We start from the raw sequence: 19,530 nt of genomic DNA on the forward strand, positions 1-19,530 counted from the left end.
AGGATCGTATTTTCGAGATGCGACAACATACCTTGGTATTACTTCTGAACATCTTTTGGTTTCAATAATGTTCTTACTGATGTGAATCCGTCTTAAACACTCTTGTTGTTGAACACGGTCCTTGTTCAGCACAGTCTTGGAGTAGTACTAGTGACCATAGTATTCTTATTCTGCCTTTCTCCATACTTCAACTTTACTTCCTCTTTCAGAGTTAGGATTAGAAAATATGCTTTACTCTTGTTGTAGGATGTAGTCATATATTGTCTAGACATTAGGACATATGAACTAACTTTTAAGCATATCAACAAACATAATTTCAGATGGGTCCTTTTGTGTTTGTTACTCTAGGCCTTTTCTTAAAATTTGCCCTTGCCTTAGAGTACTGTGAAACGTTAGTCTAGAATTTATTTTTATATAAATTATGTCATGGATAAGCATTGACATTAGATTCTGAACATTTCAGAAGCTTGGATCCAGAAGTATTAGGTATTGAATTCCCTTGACTTTTTGACTTTTGGATCATAGTGTCTAGGTTCATCAAAACCACTAACTTTGAGATCTCAAGTTCTGACTTATGCAGAACTTTTAACCTTGAGGTCTCTGGTTCTATCAGAACCCTTGACTTCTCTGTTATAGATCTTGAGATCCCTTCAATGTCAGACACTAATAAGTCATAAGCATGACTTGAAGAAGATGGTTCTGAGAGATTTTTCCATGTCAGGGTTCTAAGAACCACACATTTCATGGAAGCCCAGACCATCTCTCTTGCTCTTGCTTACTGCAAGCAAAGTTCTATTAAGATCTATTGTCAAGAAATCTTGAAGAGCCATATCCTGCTCAGGCAATAATCTTTATTGCAGTAATTGTATTTTAGGGTCTTGCACTTAGATTTTTGTTTGGCATTGCATATATTTCTAAATATTTTACTATTGTTCTTAGGTTCATAACCAAGACCATCATTATTATAGGACCCCCTTTGGTTACCTAAAAAAATATTCAAGTTGTCTCTCCCTTTAATGAGTTTATCAAGTATATTTTGAATATCTTCAATTTTATTTTTCAAAATGTCACATTGATCACACTTGATAGATTCATCTAAGACTTTACGAGACGAGGAAGAGTTTTGAATTATATCACATTGTCTTTCTATAAGACTTTCTATTTCTTCCAACATATTTTTATTTTTCAATTCAAGGGATTAGATAGTGTTTTTGGAGGTAGAGACGATTTTTTTCTAATTTACTTGTTTCTTTTGTTAGCTTCTTACAAATGCGAAATAAATCTTGATAAGAAAAGTGAGAGGTCACCTCGTCGTCTTGATGATTTTCAATGAGACAAAGGTTTAATTCTTCCTTATCTGAAGATTCCACATCATCGTTATCCCAGGATATGTATGCTCTCTTTTGGGATTTCTTGAACTTTATTTGATTTGGGTTTCTTCTCAAGTTTTGAGGGCAGTCTAGTCTTTTATGTCATTTCTCTTCGTATTGATGACATGTAGGAATGGACGAGGAACTTTATTAACTTTTCTTATGGAGCCTTGAGATTTCTTTTCATTGCTTTAGGAATTATTTGAATTTATGAAACATGGGCTTCATGAATTTATTAATCTTACTTTGACAGTTTTCATATTCTGATTCCATATCTTCGATGTTGGTAGCTTTAAGTGTAATGCTTTTCCCCTTCTTGTCATCTTCGTCATTATCAATAAGTCTTTTTAGTCCCATCTCATGTTCTTGAAATTTTCTAAAGAGAGATAGATAGATAGAGAGATAGAGAGATAGATAGATAGATAGATAGAGAGAGAGAGTGTGTGTGTGTGTGTGTGTGCGTGCGTGTGTGTGTCTATGCTCGCGCGCGTACGTGTGTGTGTGTCCATAGTTGCTAAATCCTTAGATTCACTAATTTCAGTGACTTTGGGTTGCCATCTACGATTTAGGCATTTAAGAGGTTTTACAACTAGTTCCTTATTTGAAAATGTTTTCCTAGAGTTCTCATATGACGTGGGATATGGGCGAATCGTGTTTGCATTTGATTTACGCTATCTTTAGGTTTCATTCTGAAGAGTTCATACTCATGGGTTAATGTGTCCAACCTTACTATCTTCACCTCAGTAGTACCTTCATGGGTGATTTGTAGGATATCCCATGTTTCTTATGCAGTCTCGGAGTGAGAAACTCGTAAAAACTCATAAAGACCGAACGTGGTAGTGATGTCAACTTTCACTTTCAAATTGTTTTTCACATTTTCTTTATCATCTTTGGTCCAATCCTTTTCAGATTTGTTTTCTACAACACCATTAATTTGATGTGTAAGAACAAACAAACCTTCCTTCACAACATTCCAAATACCACGATTCATCCAGTCTATGAAAAACTTCATTTTCTATTTCAGTAAACTATATCCTTATTCGTTGAAGAATAAGGGTTTATTTGAATAGCTTGAAGTCATTTTTCCCCTGATACTATTAGTCCTTAATAAAAGTTATGATCTTATACCACTTGTTGGACAAGTAATTTTAAGCACAAGAGAGAGGGTGAATTGTGGTATTTGGAATTCGTGATTAATTTTATAGTTTTCTCGATTAAGATCATATTAGTAATTTTAGTTGAGTGAATCTCAGAGGAAAATAATAAAATTAAATTGCATAAATTAAAAGGACATGGTTAGAGAGATTGCACCAAATATATATACATGTTTGACTAAACCTTGATCTAGTCTTGTCCCTAAGAGGTCTTCTTGAGAGTTTGACTATAAACTTTGAGATTTTGAAGGTTATGCACACAAACCTTAATACAATCTGAATTGAGATTTGTATAGGCTTATCCCCAACTAATTACAACTTTTACCCCAGACTAAGCTAACTAAACATTTAGAGAGGCTTATCTTAATAACCAAAACAAAGCTTTTTTTGACAAAACTTAAGAAACAAACCACATAGATTTTTGATAGGTTTATCTCACGAACCAAACTCAGTCTCTTAAGAGTATCACACTCTTAAGAATTTAATCGACCAACACAACCACTTCCAAAAATTTATTCCTCACAAGCAAGGCTTCACTTACAAGCACTAAGGCAATATCAAGTGAAAAATATATCTTCTAGAGAGAGAGAAAGAAATTAGAGAGATAAATTCCAAATAAAATTTTAAACGTTGAAAGTGGTGTATTATGGAGAGGAGGTGTGCCTCCCTTATATAGTATTTGGAAAAACCAAAAATGGAAATGATCAATGGGATGAATTAATGAGGCAATCAATTGATACAAGACTCCAATTGATTGGCCAACTAAATTAGCAAGCCCAAATAAGAAAGTTTGGATATAGAGCTGTTGCAAGTCATTAATTTGTTATATTTATGATTTGTTTAATCGATTAGTACTCTTTCAATCAATTGTATTAATGCTCCAATCGATTGACTGGTTTAGAAAAGTTTTGCTAATCAATTGACACAACTTACGAGTTAAGTGGTTAGTTGAAAAATATTTTGGAAAAAGGTTTGCACAACTTTTGTCAATATAGTACTTTAGAGTTATGTAGAGTTATTTTAGAGTTGTAGAGATTATTTTAGAGTTATTCAGAGTTCGCCTTGAGGACTTTGTTGAGTAACGGATGAAAGTCGTTCCCCTCTTGATGAGTTGCAAGTATAAATAATAAATATTACTCTGTCGCTATGTTTTGAGTAATTTTATGAGTTGATGAGCAAATTGTGTTGATTTATTTCGAGTTGCTGAGTAATAGCAAAATTTGACTCCATCATTTTTTAAAATATAATTATTTGAGATTTAATTGCATTGATGAGTTGTGTAATTCAGGGAGAATTACACTAATTGCCTTATGTTGGTTAATTATGGTTCAGAGAGAACCTTGCCCAAAGAGGACTTTGCTTAGAGAGAACACTATTGCGATTATGAGATGTCTTTTATTGATTGATTGTGAGTTGTAATTAACATTATGCTCATCCATTCATGTATATTGGAGTTAGGTAGGACTATAATCCAATGAGTTCCAATGCTCAAAGAGAGCTAGCGACGAGGTCTAGTGCTCAAAGAGAGCTAGTGACAAGGTCTAGTGCTCAGAGAGAGGAAGTGATGCTCTCCTTGTTCAGAGAGAATATTTTCCAAAGAGGAGTTAGAGACGTGGATAATTCTGTAAAATAACTCCAACATCCAAATTTTTGATACCACATCCATTATTGAAGGAGGAGTATATTGCAGTAGTACATTTGCATTGTGGTTGTCGTTGTTGTTTTGTGAATTATTGTGTGAGAGTGATAATTGATGTTATGTATGACTATCCTAACTTTTTATTACATCATTAACATTATGGACGTATTTCTCATTCCTTTTGCTTACTTGTGTGACTTATTAGGCCGATGATACAAATACTCAAGTAGAGGAGTCTTGGTTGTTGTTGAGTTGGAGGATGGCGTAGTGGTCTTCTTCTTAGTTTATCGATTTGAGTTTATTTTAGATTTCGCATGTCGCTCTGATAGTGTAACACTAAGATGGATTTTGTTTCGATTTTATGTTCTGAGAATTTGAACTATTTGTTTTTATTCAAATGAAGTTGGTTTGAATTATGAGACAATTAAGTTGAAACATATTTTTGAATTCCGCTGCTTTATTCTAAAAATTTGAGAATGATGGTTTTATGAAAGAGTGTGACACCTTTTGTTGAGTAAAAAGTATTTCTTTTATATGATTTTATTTAAATAAGAGTTTTAGGGTTTAGGGTGTTACATAGTTGGTATAAGAGCAAGTCGGTTCATTTGGCCTAGGTTTTGTTAACTTGTTTGTACCCTTGTGTACGACATGTGTGTGAAAAATTATCGACACACATTTTCCTAACCGTTAGCCAACATGAGTGAGTTTTAAACAAGTGAGGGAGGAACCGTTGAGGTTACCGTGACGAGGGGGTTGGAGAACCAGAGGAGAGAGTATTATCGAGAGTTGTTTCCTTTAGGTAATTTTTTTGGGTGAAAATCATTTAAATAGGGTAGAGTTGTAACATCCAAATTTTTAATTTTAATAATATTAATATTATTTTAATATTTTTATTATTAATTTTAAATATTATTTTGGATTGTTGTGTGTTTTATTGAATTAAATAGGAATTATTTAATTATTGAGTAGTTGAGTGCTACGAGAAATTAGTTTAATTTGGATTAATTAAAATAATAGAGAAAAATAAATTTAAAAATAAAATTAAGGAGTGAGGGGTAGGTTTAGTAGGATGTGAGAGTGTGGTGACATTTAAATTAAAAAAATTAGAGATTTGATTTACTTTTATTTTATTATATTAGGATAATATTTGATTTAAAAATAAATAATAATTGAGTTAGTGAGGGTGTTAAGAGAACTGAGGGATGAGAGAAGTAAAAAGATATTTTAAGTTAAATAAATAGGTAGAGTGAGGATTAGAAGTGGAGATCATAAAAATTGAGGAATTGAGAAAAGAGACAGAAAGGGAGATAGACAAATCTAAGAGAATTCAGAGAGCAAGGAAAAATATCAAAAGTCAAGAAAAGTTCATCGATCTTCCAACCTTAAGTTAAATGGGGAGAATTATTCATATATAGATGGTTAAACATAGGGATAGTGAGGGGTCCTTACCCTACTGTCTTCTCCTTTTTACTATAATCTGTAATTGATGTTTTGTTTGTGGCCAAATGGAGTTTGAGAAAAACCTCTTTGAGGCGATTGATTGATCATGTTTTTACTCTCGAATATGATATGTATTCTCATCGATATGTCTTGATGTCTTGTTTAACCTTGTTGATAATCTTCTCGATAACCTTGATGATGCCTTGTTGATATTATTGCCCTGTTGTGTATGAAGGTTTCCTATGAGTTGTAGATATATTCAATAGGGCGAGAGTTAAAATGTTTAATTTTCAATGACTATGTTTATCGATATATTTTCGGAGCGGTGGGAAATCAAATAGGCGAAATGGGCGAGTTTTAAAATATGTTCAATAGAAAAAAAATGCAAAAAATCGCAGGTAGACATATGAGGGGATTGATCGTCTTATTTCATAAATAACTCGAGTTTCATAAGTCTGTTTGAGGTGTCGTTAGTTGCGTTAGAAAACTAACACAATAATCTTTCTTTTGAAGTAGGAAAATTGGGTCTAGGAGCACTACAATAGTAGCAGGTGACTGATTTTTATACTAGAGGCATAGTCAGTTTCAATCATACGTTGGCTATCATGCTTCACACGTAACTTGAGTTTCGTAAGTCCATTTGGGATGTCGTCAGTTGGATTAGAAAAAAAATTTAATGATCTTTCAAACGATAGAGTTTCATAATTTTATCAGAGTATATAACTTTTTATGCTATTTTGAAGTCAGACATTCTGTTTTAGAGTTTATGCATAAATTATTGCAATATGGTTGAACTAAAACAATTAGAATCGGAGTTTCATAACTCTGTTTAAGGGGAGGTCGAGTGCATTTAAAATAAGGTTTAAAGAACTTTTAGATTAGAGAGTTTCATAATTTTATCATAAGTTTATAATATTTGATTTTATTTTGAAGTGAGACAATTTTAAAGTTAGGTCCATAGTTTCCAACAACTTTGAGTTTGGTGACCTTTCATTGTCTCGTAGATAAGTTTAAAAGTTAGATTTGTTATGTGAAAACTTTTTAGAGTTTTTATAGAGTTGTCAGAGTAAGTTTTGAGTTGTTTAGATTTAAATTTGATGAACATTATAGTTGAAGTGAAAGCATTTGACTCTTTAGAGTTGTTTTGAGTTAAATTATTATTTAAGTCAGGTCCCCATCCAATAGAGTTCATGAGAGTTATCTTTATATGCAAGAATTGTCAATAAAGTATTTTAGAGTACTTTGTAGTACTTTAGAGTCATTTATAGTCATTTTAGAGTTATAGATATTATTTTAGAGTTATTTAGAATTCTACTTGAGGACTTTGTTGAGTAACAGATGAGAATTATTACCCTCTTGATGATTTGCGAGTATAGATAATAAAAATTACTCTGTCGTTATGTTTTGAGTAATTTTATGAGTTGATGAGCAAATTGAATTGATTTATTTTGAGTTCATGAGTAATAACATGATTTTACTCCATTATTTTTTTAAATATAGTTATTTGAGATTTAATTACATTGCTGAGTTTTGTAATTCATAGAGAATTACAATAATTGCCTTATATTGGTTAATTATGGTTTTGAGAGAACCTTGTCTAGAGAGGAATTTGTTCAGAGAGAACACTATTGCGATTATGAGATTCCTTTTTTTGATTGATTATGATATTTGATAACATTATGTTCATGCATTAATGTATATCAGAGTTAGGTAAGATTTTGGTCCAATGAGTTCCAATGCTCAGAGAGAGTCAATGACGAGGTCAAGTGCTCATAGAGAGTCGGTGACGAGGTCCAATAGTGTCTTGTATAGGATTTTTATATGTTCAGGGTGACAAATAGTTTTTCCTATGAATTTTAGTCTTCTCTTTGTGATTTTACTTGTTTTAGGTGGTAGGTCAAAGTTTAGGGGGCCTTTCTATGATTTGACATTATGTGATTTGGACTATTTAGAGTGATCGTAATAAAACTATCTTTTCTTGTACTTTATCAAGCGTGAAAGAAAGGGAGGGAAACAATATGTTTTGGCTTGGAAATAGTTATTGGATAGATCAAATGAGAACTCTTGCACCTTTATAAAATGACTTTAAAACCTTATCCTTCGAATTAATCAATAATGGATTGAGATTTACAGTTAGGTTGAGAGTGCATATGTTTTTATTTTTTCTTTCTTGATTGCTTTCGATTCAGAGGTGGTAGCCTAGCTGACTTGAGCTCTAACTTAGTCTTTATTGTGGTGTAGTTCTTGGAGGATGGTTGTTCTAGAGTCTGGCTTGTGGTATTTGTTTGTATGTTTTTTCTTTGGTTTTATAACTCTTCCCTCTATTTATTTTTTTGGTTTTATAGCTTTCGCTACATCTTGTGCCACTCGTTCTATCACTTATATATTATTTGTACTCTTCATCCCTTTATTAATATTAATATTATTTTGCCTTTCAAAATACTTTGTAGAAATATTCAGAGTTCTAACATATTAAAAAATTTGATGGGTGAAAACAAATAATATGACAACTAAAAGAGCCGGGCTCAGGCAACACATTAACTTGCTAAGACTGAATACAAATACATAATAATACAAAAGAAGATAAAAGACAAAAAAACATAATAATTTTTTTATTCAGTTTAATCAAATGATTTTTTCGGAAGGATAGATCAAGTCTTTGTTTCACTATACTTTTAAAAGTTATTGTACGAGATTACAAAAGTGTTACAAGAAAAAAATCATTTAAGTTTCCATGAAACACTATTTTCACCCAGGTGTTTCTCAATTTCCTCACTTTTATATTTGAAGCACACAAGCCCAATGTGCTTAAAAGTGTTTCTCAATTCCCTAAGATACCTTTAAAGGATTCTCAAATTCCAAGAACACAATCATAAATATTTTTAACCCTTGTCTCTCTAAGTTTCCCTAAGATTGTCACATCTTCCCTCTTTCTTACATACTACATTTTGATGGTTATAAATACAAGAATGCGAAAGATACATATTTAAAACAGCTGAAACTCAATAGATTCTTAATGAGTTCAAAACACAACTCATTAATTGTTAAAATAAAATAAATTATAAATACTTTATAATATATTTTATATTAATTTAGAGTATCTATAAGTATCTTAGAGTATCTCTAAATTAATATACAAAATATTTATAATATTATAATATTAACAAACAGATTCATGAACTGAAACGACCAAGCTCAATACCTGTTAATCGATGGGTTGAACACGCTTCCTGCCAGACCCAACACGTGGATTTGGTTTCGTTATCCTTCCGCCACGTCCCTCGACGTCGCCCTTGGCCTTCACCCGTCGAACTTCCCCATGGCCCCGACATCTTTGAACACTTTTTTTGCTACTTTTTGTCATTTCAATTTTGGATTGTCTCGAAACATGTTATTTGTATCTTTATCCCTCAAGGTTTCAAAATATTCTACTACAATTCCCCACATTGACTTTAAACAGTGATGATGTAAATTTACCAACCAACCCCCTTGATGATCTCCACCTTGTTGAACTCACTATTCAGTAACCTTGATCAAATTCAAGCCATACTTGAACCTTGATCTTTTCACTTGCATCCACTTGTTTCTAACCACTTTTTTGATTTGTTAATATAACAAGTTTACAATCATGGTTCTTCAACAATATTTGACTCCAACTGCTTTTGTACACCTCCCTAAAGGTCTCTGTTTGTGAGTTTTGCATTCCTTCAACCACATTCAAATAATAACACCCAAGACTAGCATAAATGTACCTTTGAGATGGTATAACCTCACTCCTTACCTTATCACAAATCAAATGGTAATCACAGGTCTTTGTATCGCTCCCTCATTATTACTAGTATCCGTAGCAGAAACCTCCACCTCATAAAGAGCATTTTTTTGCCATAATTTCTAAAAGTTTCATCTTTGGGTCTTTACTATTCCTCCCTAAACTAGGCCCATTGAAAGTATACATTTATGAATTAAGAACTTTGATCCTGCAGGTTCCACTTTTCATAATTCACAACCATTCCCACCTTCCAGGTAGACATTGAAGAGACAATCTTCAACCTTACAATCAAGTTGAATTAGCTTGATTTGATCAATAAGCAAAGTTTTTAAGACCTTCAAATAATATTAGTTTTCAAGTTTTAGACTAAAAACACCATAGTAATCTAGAAGTTTATCATAGTAAATTAACACATGCTAACTAAATATGTTGTTTTGCCATCAACCTTACACCATAAACTCAATCATGGTTCATTGGTCAAATGTGGTTTATCCATTGTTCTTGCAAAACTCAATAAAGTGATCTAAAATAACCTTCTAACTTCCACCATGCATGACCATGCTTGATCTTGTCATGGAAGTTTTCACCATCTGATGATGAATAAGCAATAACATAGTCGTCTCAGACACTCAATCCTTCACCACTATCGTCAATATTTAAATCTTCCACCTTTGAAAATTCATTGGATCTCATAGTCGTCTAGACTTCATCAAAAGTGATAATACATTCCTTACTAAAAGAATGGAATTCTTAAAATTCTCAAATGACATCGGTAATCAAATTAACAAGAGTAGACCTTGGTTTTCATCAGTATTCATGTCTATATTCTCTATATTCTCTAGATCATCAATGATTTTGTGAAATTTTGTCACTTTTTCACTATGGATGTGTGCTCTTCCATTCAGACGGTGGAAAGTTGTTATTTTGGACACAACCCATGAGCCAAAGACTTGCTCATATACGATGATTCAGGTTTTGCTCTCATCAAATCCATAGTCTTCTCCTTAACGACTTCTCTTAAAAATTTATTCCCGAGACACGGGATAATAGAACTCCTGACATTATCCATCATCTCGGTCTTTTCTACTTGTGATAGGCATGCATGCATCAATGTATAATAATAATAATAATAATAATAATTATTATTATTATTATTATTATTATTATTATTATTATTTTAGATTAAACATATTAATATTTAAATAATTTTACTAATTAGTAACACATACGATACTTACGAATACGAGTATTATCAAATCTATCTTTATATCGGTAATAAAATAAATAACTAAATATCAATTTATTTTATCATGAATACCCATTAAATTATCTAACTCGTGTATTAATTGAATTTTTTTCCATCCGTAAAATGTCAAACTATTGTGAGTTGGCATCTAATTTGTGCTTCGCTCCCCAACTAAGTGGTGCTCCATGACACCATTGCTTTCAACACATGCAATGAATCTTATATCAATGCATCGTGACTCTATAATACAAATAGCACCTCTAGAGTAGGGGTTTCTTTGCAATTCCATAATACAATAAATGTGTCCTACAACGTTTGTACTATTGAAGTCTCTCATGTGACACTCTCCAAAATTGAAAGTTGCTGAGTTGTTCTTCACTTTTTTTTGCTCTTCAACATTGGAATTTAGATCCTCAACATGTTATGTGGGAAGAAAGAGATAAAGGTAGAGAGATGAGAGGTAGGGGATCAACATCTCTACCTTTTACAATACAAAAAGTTTTTAGTTTTTATTTTAATCATTTTGAGTAAGTTGTGCTATTTGCATTAGAATCTACTTTTTAAATAAAAATTGATTCATGCAAATTAACCGATTAATTAATTAATTAATTAATTAATTAATTAATGGAAATCCTATTTGGTTATATCAAATGAACCTATTCCGTTTTTATAAATAAACTTTTATTTATTCTGTTAGAACATGTTAAAATTTTAATATAAAAGTGAATTTGGAAAAAAAAGTCTAAGTACCACGATGCTAGAAAAATTCGTAAGCTTCTGTGTTAATTGAAAAAAACTCTTAACTTTTAAATTGTTTAGATAATATAGTTTATTTAACTTACTCAATTATATAAGGAATACATTTGTCTCATTTTAAAACACACCAATTTTCTTTTAAGTTTTTTCTTTCTCATTTCCTATATTTTGTATTTTTCGAATTGTCGATGCGTCAACTTCTCTCAATTTCTTTTTACTCGTTGAATTTTCTGAATATTTTCTTGAATTCTCTTTAAAAAATTGTTTTGATTTCTCCTCATTTGAGTTAATAAAGTATCTAGTATTACTTTTTAGATTCTCTTTGGAGAATTGTTTGAATTTCTCCTAGTTTGAGAAAATATTGAGTGGTCAAATAACCATTATTGAATTCTCTTTGGAGAATTATTTGAATTTCTCTTTGTTTGAGAAATTATTATGACTGATTTTTATACCTGATACTACGAGTGATATTTATACCATATTTGAATGATATTTGTACTATCAGAGGATGTATTTCTACATGTTTTATATACCGTGCAAGTAATAATCGTACAATATAAAACTAGGTTGTTTTTTCCTAGAGGCGTCGTGGTTGAGTGATCTTCACAAATGACCTTGAGTTTGCTTCGTAAGTCCTGAAATGCAATTGTTCTAAAAGGCTTGGTCAAGGTGTCTTCTAACTGAGCAGCAAAAGAGACATGTTGAATTAGCAGCCTTTTTCCACTTCTCTTTCTCTAACAAAGTGAATATCTAATTTTATGTGTTCGGTGCAAGCATGTAGAACAAGATTGTGAGATAATAAAATAACACTAAGATTATCCCATAGGAGTGTTGGTGTATATAAGGGAATTTTAAGTTCATCCAGTAAAGATTCTAACTAGAGTAGTTCAGATGTTGATGAGCAAGAGCCCTATATTCTACTTCTGTGTTGGAAAGCACCAATAGAGACATCTTTTTGGAGCTCCGAAAAATTAGATTTTGAACCAAAGAATATGCAAGAGCCAGAAGTTAATCTTCTATCGTCTGTGTCACTTGTCCAATCAGATATCTAAGGGAATTTTTTTGAGCTGAGATAGAGGAGATAATAGTAAGCCATTGTTCATAGTGCCACTAAGATATCTCAATAATCTTCGAATTGTAGACCAATGAGTGCCAATAGGAAAAGCCATAAATAGACAGGCTTTGTTGACACTGAATGCTATGTCAGGTCTAGTCAAAGTTACATACTTTACAACCCCCAATATGGACCTGTAAAGTTGAAGGTCAAAGAAATGATTTATGCCATGCTTACTTAATTTACATGTACAAAGCATATGAGTTGGAACACCATTGGCATTATCCATTATGGAACTTGAAAGAAGGTTCTTGATGTATTTGGATTGAGTAAGTAAAATAGATCCATTGCGCTAAAATTTGACTTCAATCCCTAGAAACTAAGCAGACCTACCGAGTTCCTTTAAAGAAAATTCAACATACAATTTGTTGATTAGATCATGTATATGTGTAGAACTGGAACTAGTAATCAATATGCCATCAACATGAATAAGGACATAAAGAGAGATGCATTGCTTACAGTAGATAAAAGTAGACTGGTTGCATTTGAATGAAGTGAACCCAAATGAAGGAGAACATGAGTTAGCTTTTCATACCAGTCTGTTGGGGCTTTCTTGAGACCATAGATTGCTTTGTGGAGTTTGCACATAAGAGTTTTATCAAAACTCACAAAACTAGTAATTTGAATCATATAGATTTCTTGATTAAGAGAACCATCCAGAATTGCATTATTGACATCTACTAGTTGAATGTCTCATTCGTATGTCGTAGCAAGGGTAAGAATCACTTTAATTATTGTTGGCTTCACCACTGGAGTAAAAATCTTAATGAGATCAAAATCGTGTTCTTGATGATAGCCTTTAACGACCAACCTAGCCTTGTGTTTTTGTATACTTATATCAACATTTTCCTTGGTCTTAAACACCCATATGCAACATGCAACTTTTCTGTGAGGAGGTAAGATGGTAAATGTCCATGTTCCATTGTGTTTTAAGGCATTGAACTCATTTTGCATATCATGTGCCCACCCAGGTTTTGTTATAGCCTATTTAGCACTAGTTGTTTCAAACTCGGCGTGAGTAACAAAAATTGTAAGCTTAGATTTACCAGTCTTGGCTATAGTAAGCATGACATTGTAATTTTTAAGAAGGGGACCATTTGGTTTAATCGTGAGAATGAAGGGAGATATATAAGAATCAAACATTGGAATAGAAGTAGATAAGCTTAAGTTGTTAGAACCAAAGGTGGAACTTGGCTTTTTAATAGAGTTAGAGTATTGGCCAGGTTCATTACCCTTAGAGTAATAATACTCATTAGAAACTGTTGGTGTAAGCCCTAGAGGCCAATACTTTTGGTACTTGTATCAAATTATTTATTAATAATAAAAGGCTTTTTCTTTATTATGTTTGTTTAATAAAGTCCCTATAATAGCTAGTCCGTTTAATGTATCAAGTGTGACTTAATCATGAGATCCCATTAAACATAAGGACACTATTCTTAAAGTATCCGTAGTCGAGCTTTGTTGTGAAGTGGGATAACATTAAAGCATTAAGACTATTATGTATATAGACTGGTTATCACATCTCATGGATCATGGATAAGGAGTTATCAAGTCTTAAACATAAGTATGAATATTTAGAGTAATATTTATCCTGGATTGACCTGCTATGAGAATACTATATATAATGTTATGCTAAGTGTCATAAGTTATTCTCATGGTGATAATGGTGTATACCACCCTTTGACCTGAAACCACTATGTACCCTAGATGTAGAGTCAAGTGCCTTATTGCTGATCAAACATTATTCGTAACTGGATGACCATAAAGACAGTTGATGGGTACTCCACAAAGCATGTTGAGGGACATGAGTGACCTAGATGGAATTTGCCCATCTTGCGTAACAGGATAAATGTCCACAGGGCCAATATTGAACTGGACAAGGATGACACGGTCTACGCCTTGTGTTCAATATATACATAAGGGCAAAAGAGTAATTATATACTTAAGTATTATCGCAAAGGATTTGTCAGATCACATGAAATTTTCGTGTCTTGGGTAGCAGTGATGTGTTGCTAGATACCGCTCACTGTTTATTATGTTAAATACGTGATTTAATATAATTGCTAATGTCGCGAAAACCTATAGGGTCACATACAAAAGGACGAATTGATGAGAGATATAGTAACTAAGGAACACCGTAAGGTACGGTGCACTTAAGTGAATTGTAGAACATCGTAAGGTACGGTGTACTTAAGTAGAATACAAAATATGGTAAGGTACCACACGCTTAAGTGATTTTGGCATATCATAAGATATGGGCCACATACACTTAAGTGGGCTTTTTAGCTTGCAGCCCACACAAGTGGTTCTATAAATAGAACCCTTGTGTAGAAGCATCTGTGCAGTTGTAATTTAGTTTCTCTCTCTCTCTCTCTCTCTCTCTCTCTCTCTCTCTCTCTCTCTCTCTCAAAGCATTCATTCGTAGCAGCTAGCACTGAGATCGAAGGAATCTGTTCATGTGGACTGAGTAGAGGTCTTGTCACCGTTCAACATTCGTGATCGCTCCGTAGATCTGCATCAAAGGTTTCAATCACCACAAGAGGTAACGATTCTATCACTGATCATGCCCATTCGTAAGGATCACTAAAGGATATTTTTTTAAAATTCTGGTGCGTTTTAGATCACCCTTCTCCTTCAGTGGTATCAGAGCAACTTACGAAAGCATGCATCTGATAGCTGTTTATTTTCTATATTTTTTGTATTAATACGATTAAAAGACATAATGAATCAAATAATAAACGAGTAATTAAATTTGGCATCATGTGTGTACGATTTGGATGATTGATGTTGACTATGCTTCGAAATCCGATGTTAGTATGGTGAAGCAGCGATACATCGATCGTCCATAGGTTACGCAATTGAGATCGATCAAGTTATATATATGATATAAGTAATCTTGATGCAAAATATGGTATATATGATATACTGTTTCTATTTCGTTCATTCAAACACTTAATGGTTGTTTTCCTTTGAGCGATCAATGGTCATTTTCTTCTTAACCCGACATTAGTATGGTGAAGCAATGACGTGTTGATCAATCATATTGAATTAACAATTGAGGTGTGTTTGACGGTCTGAAATTTGTGCATTAGGGTTCATGACGGCACAAAGGTTGTGCTGTCAAAGAGTTATGTGATTAAGGTTATGATTGTGCAAAAGTTGTACTTTAAAGTATCAAGTGTTGATGCGAAAAACGACGTCGATTTCAAATGAATTGTTCATTAAAATTTTGCATCGGGGCGCTGCCCCTACAAACCCGTAGGGGGTGCTGCCCGGGCAGCGGAACCCCCGGCTAACTCTGCGTAGTGTGATCGGTCGCCGAAACTTAATTTGGTTTTAATTAATTAACATAATTTAAATTAATAATAATAATTTGTTTATTATTATTGTCTTGTGATGATCAGTTATGGCCTTAGTTTTCCTTTATTTTGTTTTGGGATGTAATGTAAAACGAGTTTCTTTTATGTAATGTAATGTTATGAAGAAAGAGAAGAATACAATATCAAAGGAGGACAACCTTGAAGATCGTGCTTGGAGAAGCTTAAATTGTTATTAGGTTAGCTTAGGTTCTCTCATTGGCTTTGGGAGAACAATTTCACTAGGGGCCATAATTGTTTCATTATGTATGTTGATGCATGTGAATGTATGTTGATGCATGTGAGAGATGATTTATATGACAAATAATCCGGTGAGATTAGAATAATTGCAAATTCCCTCAAATTAAATATTAAGTTTATGCTTTCCAACTTTTAGCACTCATCAAGACTAGTATCGAATAATGTAGGTTTCGCCTACGCGAGGTGCATATTCTATATTAGTAAGGTGCGATGGGATAATTGTAATATCCAATTGCTAAAACAATGGGTCAAACTTATCTAAACCAATTATAATAAGATTATGTATGTTTAGAAGCAAGAGTTGGAAATGATCCATGTGATGGATTAGAATAAGGAGTTATTCATCCAACTAAAATATTCGAGAGTTGTATTAGATACAATTGGAAGGAGTTCCTACCTAAATAACCTAGTTTTATGTAATCCGCCTACGCGGATTTAAAACAAAGTGAAACGTGGATCTCGACCCACTAGAAAATCTTCCAACGGGATTTTCCGAATCAAATGGCGAGGGTCATTTGTTTTGAGTAAAATAGTGGGAGCATATTTAATTAAACGCCTAATTAAATATTTTATTGATACTTATATTTTCATTATTTTCATATAGATTACCATGACAACAAACACCTCTAACAACATTTTGCGATCAATCCTTGACAAAGAAAAATTGTCTGGGATAAATTTTCTGGATTGGCACCAAAATCTGAGGATTATCCTCAAACATGATAGAAAGCTGTATGTCTTGGAGAAACCTGTTCTTGAAGAGGAACCTCCTAGTTCTGCACCTAAGGCAGAAAAAGATGCTTATAAGAAGCATGTCGATCATGCCAATGAAACTGCTTGCCTCATGCTAGCTACCATGAACTCAGAGTTGCAAAAGTAACATGAGAACATGGCAGCGTTCGATATGATCGAACACATGAAGATGCTCTATCAAGAGCAAGCAAGGCATGAAAGGTTTGAAGTTTCAAAAGGCCTTTTTCAAGGAAAGTTAGTTGAGGGAGCCCTTATAGGTCCCCATGTGCTCAAGATGATTGGGTATGTGGAGAACCTTGAGAGGTTGGGTTTTCCCCTCAGAAAGGAACTTGCGACTTATTTGATCTTGCAATCATTGCCAGATAGATTCAGTCAATTTTTCCTCAATTTCAATATGAATGATATGGACAAATCTCTTCCTGAACTGCTGGCCATGTTAAGGACTGTTGAGCAGAATCTGAAGTCAAAAGGGAAGTCCATTTTGATGATAGGAAATGGAAATAGACAAAACAAAAGACCCACCAAGCAGGGTGATAAAGGGAAAGGAAAGTAAGTTTCCAAACTTAAACCCAATGATCCTGCTTTGAAGCCTAGTGGAGGCATAGCAAAGGAAGGCACCTGCTTCCATTGCGGTAAGACCGGACACTGAAAGAGAAAAGGCCCAAAGTACTTGGAAGATAAGAAGAATGGAGTAGAGACTTCAACTTCAGGTATTTTTGTTATTGAAATTAATTTATCTACTTCTGCATCATGGATATTAGATATTGGATGCGGTTCTCACATTTGTACCAATGCGCAAGGGCTAAAAAGGAGTAGAGATTTGGCAAAATGTGAAGTTGACCTACGAGTTGGCAATGGAGCAAAGGTTGTTGCTTTAGCCGTAGGAACTTATGTATTGACTTTACCTAGTGGTTTAATAATTTAGTTAGAGAACTGTTATTATGTACCTGCAATTAGCAGGAATATTATTTTCGTTTCTTGTTTAGACAAGTTTGGTTTTTCATTTATAATAAAGAACAATTGTTGCTCCATTTATTTGAATGATATATTTTATGCTACTGCACAAATGAACAATGGACTATATGTCCTTGATCTTGAAATGCCTATTTATAACATTAATACTAAAAGGATGAAACCTAATGAGTTAAATCCAACTTACCTTTGGCATTGTCGATTAGGCCACATAAATGAGAAACACATTTCCAAAATCCATAAAGATGGACTATTGGACTCTTTTGATTATGAATCATATGAGACATGCAAACCTTGTTTAATTGGAAAGATGACAAAGTCTCCATTCGCAGAAAAAGGTGAAAGAGCTAATGATCTTTTGGCCCTCATACATACTGATGTATGTGGACCACTGAACATACCAACCAAAGGAGGTTTTCAGTACTTCATCATATTTATTGATGATTTCAGTAGATATGGTTATGTGTATTTAATGAAACACAAATCAGAGTCCTTTGAAGTTCAAGGAATTCAAGAATGAAGTACAAAACCAACTAGGTAAGAAGATTAAAACTCTTCGATCATATCGAGGTGGTGAGTATTTAAGCTTAGAGTTTGATGACCATCTGAAAGAGTGTGGGATCCTATCCAAGCTTACTCCTCTTGGAACACCCCAATGGAACAGTGTATCTGAGAGAAGAAATCAAACCTTGTTAGACATGGTCTGATCCATGATGAGTCACGCCGATCTTCCAAACTCCTTTTGGGGACATGCACCATGGACAACAACTTACACACTTAACCGTGTCCATCCAAAAAGGTTGAGAAGACACCATATGAGATATGTAGTGGTAAGAAACCACATATGTCTTACATGAAGATTTGGGGTTGCGAAGTTTATGTGAAACGACAAATTTCAACTAAGCTTGAGCCCAAATATGACAAATGCTTATTTGTGGGGTATCCTAAAGAAACAAGAGGGTATTACTTCTACAATCCTTCTGAGGGCAAAGTGTTTGTCACTCGAACGGGAGTTTTCCTAGAAAAGGATTTTATTTCCAAAGGAATCAGTGGGAGGAAAGTAGAGCTTGAAGAAATTCAAGAATCAAAAATCATTGATACACCTATGGATGAATTATAGCAGGAAGCACAAGTAGTTGTTGAAGAGCAGCTTGCTCAAGTAGAACAAGACCAACGTAGGTCAAGCAGGATACATCACCTACCTGAGAGATATGGATATCTCATAACTGATCAAGGTGATGTATTACTCATGGATCAAGATGAGTCTGTGACCTACCAAGAGGCCATAACTGGTCTCGAGTCTGAGAAGTGGCTAGAAGCCATGAAATCTGAAATGGATTCCATGTACACAAACCAAGTTTAGAACTTGGTAGAGCCTCCTATAGGAGTTAACCCTATAGGATGCAAGTGGGTCTTCAAAAAGAAGACTGACATGGATGGTAAGGTACATACCTATAAGGCAAGACTGGTTGCAAAAGGATATAAACAAATTCATGGGGTTGACTATGATGAAACCTTTTCACCAGTTGCAATGCTTAAATCTGTTCGGATTTTACTTGCTATCGTTGCATATCATGATTATGAAATATGGCAGATGGATGTCAAAACTGCTTACCTTAATGGGATTCTTCTTGAGGATGTCTACATGACACAGCCTGAAGGATTTGACATACCAGAAGAAGCCCAAAAGATATGTAAGT

The sequence above is a fragment of the Lathyrus oleraceus genome, chromosome 7, assembly GCF_024323335.1.
Source record: "Lathyrus oleraceus cultivar Zhongwan6 chromosome 7, CAAS_Psat_ZW6_1.0, whole genome shotgun sequence".
NCBI lineage: Eukaryota > Viridiplantae > Streptophyta > Magnoliopsida > Fabales > Fabaceae > Lathyrus > Lathyrus oleraceus.